Below are 6,772 nucleotides of genomic sequence, written 5' to 3'. Positions count from 1 at the left end.
AACCATGAGAGACTATGGACTCTGGGAAGCAAATCGAGGGTTTTGGAAGAGAGGGATGTGGGGGGGGGTTATTAAGGAGGGCATGGATTGTATGGAGCACTGGGTGTTGTATGTAAACAGTGGATCATGAAACACTTCATCAAAAACTAATAATGTACTGTATGGTGAATAACATAACATAATAAATGAATTTAAACAAATAAATTTCTCATTGTGATTTGACCTTAGTTACCTCTAAATAGAGATCTGTTAAAATTCACCAATATTTTCAAATTGATATATCAAGTGATCTTATTCTCATCATTCAAGTTGAGATTCCTATACTTCAGATTTCAGCACTGTTTCAAATGATTCTTTTTTTTTTGAAATGTGCTATTGATGATTACTCTTTTCTGATTGTACTACTAGTTTTCTTATCACCATCCTCAAATACACAAATACACTTGTTTAATTTTCTCTTCATAAAATATTTTGGTTCCCTATGACTTTTTGCTTGCTTGTTCCGAGTTTTTATTTAAATTCCAGTTAGTTAACATATAGTGTAATATTAGTTTCAGTAGAATTTAGTGATTCATCACTTATAGCCAACACTCTGTGCTCATCACAAGTGCACTCCATTATACAAACATACATTTAATACATCCCCCTTCCCCATCTCCCACCATCAACACTCAGTTTTTTGTCTATAGTTAAGAGTCTGTTTTATGGTTTGCCCCTCCATGCCATATTTGTCTGTTTTGTTTCTTAAATTCCACATATGAGTGAAATCATATGGTATTTGTCTTTCTCTGACTGACTTATTTCCCTTAGCATAACATAAACATATGAAATCTTGCAATTTGCAACTATGTGGACAGAACTAGATTTCCTAAGACTTTTGGACATGTCTTTCTCTTTCTCATGTGCGCACAACTATGAAGAATAACTGTATATTTTCAGTCTAAATGTTTTCATTCTTCTACACATAGCTGTCCAATTTTCCCAGCACCATTTATTGAAGAGACTTCCTTTTTTCCACTGGATATTTTTTCCTGCTTTGTCAAAGATTATTTGACCATAAACTTGAGGGTCCATATCTGGGTTCTCTATTCTGTTCCTTTGATTTATGTGTCTGTTTTTGTGTCAATACCATGCTATCTTGGAGATCACAGATTTGTAGTAAAGCTTGAAATCAGGCAACATGATGCCCTGGCTTTGTTTTTCTTTTTCAAAATTTCCTGGTGATTTGGGATCTTTTCTGATTCCATACAGATTTTAGGTTTCTTTGTTTCAGCACTTTGAGAAATGCTGGTTTTTGATCAGGATGGCATTGAAAGTATAGATTGCACTGGGCAGCACAGACATTTTAATAATGTATGTTCTTCCAATCCATGAGCATGGAATGTTTTTCCACTTTTGTGTCTTCTTTAATTTCATCGATGAGTGTTCTGTAGTTCCTAGAGTACAGATCTATTTGTACTGGGTTTGTGCCATAGTATCTTATGGTTTTGGGTGCTATTGTAAATGGAATTGATTCTCTTATTTTTCTTTCTACAGTTACATTGTTAATATATAAGAAAGAGACTGATATTAATAAAATATTTAAAGTATTTTTAAATTTTCCTTTATTTGATTATTTATGCATTTATTATTTATTTATTTGTGACAGAGAGAAAGAGATAGAGTGTGTGTGTGAGAGAGAGAGAGGTAAGAAGCAGAGAAGAAGGGTAGAGGGAGAAGAAGACTCATTGCTAGGCAGGGAACCTAATATGGGACTTGATCCCAGGACCCAGTGATCATATCTGAGCCAAGAACAGACATGTAATTGAGACATCCAGGAGCCCTTTAATTTTTTTAATTAAAGTGTTGATTTTTATTCCTATGGCTAAAAACATTTATGTCACTGATGATTTCATCCTTTATCATTATTCTTTTTGAAGTTTTATTATGATTTCACTTTATTTTCCATATTAATCCTAGAATTAGATTTTTTTCCTCAAAATTGCTGTGGTTTATGTTGCAATTGCAGTATGTGTGGGTTTCTGAAGATTTTGAACAATCCCATGTTATCTTCAAACTGTTTATATACAGGGGTGCCTGGGTGGCTCAGTTGGTTAAGTGTCTGCCTTCAGCTCAGGTCATGATACCAGGGACCTAGGATCAAGCCTTGTATCAGGCTCCCTATGCAACAAGAACGTCTGCTTCTCCTTCTCTCTCTCTCCCTCCCCCTGCTTGTGTACTCTTTATTAAATAAGTAAATAGAATCTTAAAAAAAATTCTTAAATCCAGATTTTTACATAATAAAGTTAATAATTTTATATTTCAGTCATATATGATGTCACATGTTTGAAAAACAGTTATTCATTTTTGATGATTCTGATGCCATTTATTTCTTTTTGTTGTCCAATTGTGAAACTATGACTTTTAGTACTATGTTGAATAACCGTGGTGATAGTGAACAGCCCTGCCAAGTGCCTGACCTTAGTTCTCAGTTTTTCCCCATTGAGAATGATTTTCGCTATGGGTTTTTCATAAATGGCTTTGATGATATTGAGGTACCCTCTATCCCTACACTGTGAAGAGTTTTGAACAAGAGATGATGCTGTACTGTCTCAAATGCTTTTTCAGCATCTATTGAGAGTATCATATGGTTCTTGTTCTTTCTTTTACTAATGCATTGTATCACATTGATTGATTTATGGATGTTGAACCAACCTTACAGCCAGGGAATAAATCCTACTTGGTCGTGGTGAATAATCCCTTTAATCATCAATATAATATGGTACTGTCACAAAAGCAGACACATAGATCAAAGGAACAGAATAGAGAGCCCAGAAATGGACCCTCAACTCTATGGTCAACTAATCTTTGACAAAGCAGGAAAGAATTTCCAATGGAAAAACGACAGCCTCTTCAACAAATTGTGTTAGGAGAATTGGACAGCCACATGCAGAGGAATGAAGACCATTTCCTTACACCACACACAAAAATATATGCAAAATGGGTGAAAGACATCCATATGAGATAGGAATCCATCAAAACCCTTGAGGAGAACACGGAAAGCAACCCCTTCAACCTCAGCTACAGCAACTTCTTCCCAGACACTTCACCAAAGGAAAGGGAAGCAAGGGCAAGAAAGAACTGCTTGTACTTCATCATGATAAAATCTTTTGCACAGCAAAGGAAACACTCAACAGAACCAAAAGACAACTGACAGAATGGGAGAAGATATTTGCAAACTACATATCAGATAAAGGGCTAGTATCCAAAATCTATGAAGAACTTATCAACTCAACAGGCAAAGAACAAATAATCCAATCAAGAAATGGGCACAAGACATGAACAGACATTTCCTCAAAGAAGACATCCAAATGACCAACAGACACATGAAAGAGTGCTCAATATGACTCAGCATCAGGGATATACAAAACAAAAACAAAAATCGTTGGGTAGAGAGATTACTTAAAAACAAAACAAAACAGTGAGATATTACCTCACACCAGTCAGAATGGCTAAAATTAACAAGTCAGGAAATGACAGATATTGGTGAGGATGTGGAGAAAGGGGAACCCTCCTGCACTGTTGGTGGGAATGCAAGCTGGTGCAGTCACTCTGGAAAACAGTATGGAGGTTCCTCAAAAAGCTGAAAATTGAGCTTCCCTATCATCCAGCAATTGCACTACTGGGTATTTACTCTAAAGATACAAATATCTTTAGTGATCCAAAGGGGCACTTGTACCTGAAAGTTTAGAGCAGCAATGTCCACAGTAGGCAAACTATGGAAAGAACCTAGATGTCCATCAACAGATGAATGGATAAAGAAGATGTCGCATATATATACAATGAAATACTATGTAGCCATCGAAAATGAAATCTTGCCATTTGCAACAATGTGAATGAAACTAGACAGTGTTATGCTAAGTGAAATAACACAATCAGAGAAAGACAATTATCATATGATTTCTATGATATAAGGAATTTGAGAGACAGAGCAGGGGTCATGAGGGAAGGGAGGGAAAAATGAAACAATATGTGACTGGGGAGGGAGACAAAAATAAGAAATTTATTATTTTTAAAACTCTTTCAGAAAGCATCTTTATTACAAAATATCAACTATCATGACATACCTCATATGCCATTATATTTCTAACATCCTTGTAAAGTGAAATAACAATTGAATATAATTTTCTTGACATGATTTATTATAAAATACCATTAAGTTAGTCAGTGATCTGTAACTAAATCACAGCTACCTATTTTCTCTCATCTAGTAACTAGTATCTAGTAAATATTTGTTATTTTAAAAATCCTCTTGAAATGTAAGTCCTAAAAAACTGTATATTACTAAATACTAAAATAATTCTTGCCTAAAATTTTCAAAACAATTCTTGCCTAAAATTATTTAAAAATAGTTTTCAAAAACAATTTTTGCCTAAAAATTTTCAAAAATTTTTTCAAAAACAATTCTTGCTTAAAATTTGCAAGAATCATTTTTGAGTGAACTGTATAGGTATCAATAGCTTTTCTAAGTTACACAATCTACAACTTTATTCAAATCAAATTATTCAACACTTGTGATATTATACTGACCAAGCTATAATGGGCTTTTGAAATGATTAATCACAGTGTGATAATTCAGAAAAAATAAGGGCATTCTGTGTCAGCACAAAAATACAATTGCATTGTTATTACGCTCAACTGTCATCAAAGAGAATACAAAATAAGGAACAGTAACAATGACACTACTTTGTTAGCAGAATTTTCGCTTATAAACTTACTTGAAATGTGAGAACCTCTGTAGAATCAATGAAAATTTAAATATTTAAGGAATATTATGTTTAATCATTTGAGGGCTCCTAAGTTGTTTTTATAGTTCATTGATATAAATGAAGAAATGTAGAAAATATTTCATTGAGGAAGGTAAAATTAATAATTTAGTATCATAAATTTATAATTTCTCATTTTTAAAAGTTTTATTTATATTTTTTAAATTTCCTTTCTGTGTTCCAGAATTCATTGTTTATGCACCACACCCAGTGCTCCATGCAATACATGCCCTCCATAATACCCATCACCAAGCTCATCCAACTTTCCAACACTCTCCTCTCCAAAACCCTCAGTTAGTTCCTCAGAGTCCACAGTCTTATGGTGCATATCCACCTCCAATTAACCCTAACTCCTTTCTCCTATCCATCCCCCCATATCCTCTGTGTTATTTCTTATGCTCCACAAATAAGCAAAACCAAATGATAATTGACTATCTCTACTTGGCTTATTTCACTCAGCATAATCTCTTCCAATCCCATCCATGCTGATACAAAGGTTGGGTATTCATCCTTTCTGATAGAGGCATTATACTTCATAGTGTATATGGACCACACTTCCTTATCCATTCATCCGTTGAAGTTTGGCGACCATGGCCATTGCTGCTATAAACATTGGGTTCAGATGACCCTTCTTTTCACTGCATCTGTGTCTTTTTGGTAAACATCAGTAGTGCAATTGCAGGGTCATAGGGAAGCTCAATTTTTGATTTCTTAAGGAATCTCCACACTGTTTTCCAAAGTCGCTGTACCAACTTCCATTCCCACCAACAGTGTAAGAGGGTTCCCCTTTATCCACATCCTCTCCAACACATGTTGTTTACTGTCTTGTTAATTTTGTCCATTTTACATAAAAACAGAAACATAGACCTCTGGAGGAGAATAGAGAGCCTAGATATGGACCCTCAACTCTATGGGCAAATAATCTGTGACAAAACAGGAAAAAAATATACAGTGGAAAAAAGACAGTCTCTTCAATAAATGGTGCTGGGAAAACTGGACAGCTATATGTAGAAGAATGAAACTCGACCATTCTCTTACACTGTACACAAAGATAAAATCAAAATGGATAAAAGACCACAATGTGAGACAGGAATCCATCAGAATCCTAGGGGATAATATAGGTAGTAATCTCTTCGATATCAGCCACAGCAACTTCTTTCAAGATATGTCTCCAAAGGCAGAGGAAACAAAAGCGAAAATGAACTTTTGGGACTTCTGCAGAGCAAAGGAAAGAGTCAACAAAACAAAGAGGCAACCCACGGAATGGGAGAAGACATTTGCAAATGACAGTACAGACAAAAAGTTGATATCCAGGATCTATAAAGAACTCCTCAAACTCAACACACGCAAAACAGACAATCATATCAAAAAATGGGCAGAAGATATGCACAGACACTTCTCCAATGAAGACATACAAATAGCTATCAGACACATGAAAAAATGTTCATCATCACTAGCCATCAGGGAGATTCAAATGAAAACCACATTGAGATACCACTTTATACCACTTAGAATGGCCAAAATGAGCAAGACAGGAAACAACATGTGTTGGAGGGGATGTGGAAAAAGGGGAACCCCCTTACACTGTTGGTGGGAATGCAAGTTGGTGCAGCCACTTTGGAGAACAGTGTGGAGTTTCCTCAAGAAATTAAAAATAGAGCTTCCCTATGACCCGGCAATTGCTCTACTGGGTATTTACCCCAAAGATACAGATGCAGTGAAAAGAAGGGCCATCTGTACCCCAATGTTTATAGCAACAATGGCCATGGTCGCCAAACTGTGGAAAGAACCAATATGCCCTTCAACGGTCAAATGGATAAGGAAGATGTGGTCCATATACACTATAGAGTATTATGCTTCCATCAGAAAGGATGAATACCCAACTTTTGTAGCAACATGGACGGGACTGGAAAAGATGTGCTGAGTGAAATAAGTCAAGCAGATAGAGTCAATTATCATATGGTTTC

This window comes from Lontra canadensis, unplaced genomic scaffold (genome assembly GCF_010015895.1).
Source record: "Lontra canadensis isolate GAN:19392208 unplaced genomic scaffold, GSC_riverotter_1.0 scaffold199, whole genome shotgun sequence".
NCBI classification, from domain to species: domain Eukaryota; kingdom Metazoa; phylum Chordata; class Mammalia; order Carnivora; family Mustelidae; genus Lontra; species Lontra canadensis.
The sequence above is the reverse complement of the archived record's forward strand: the minus strand, read 5'-3'. Positions refer to the sequence as shown.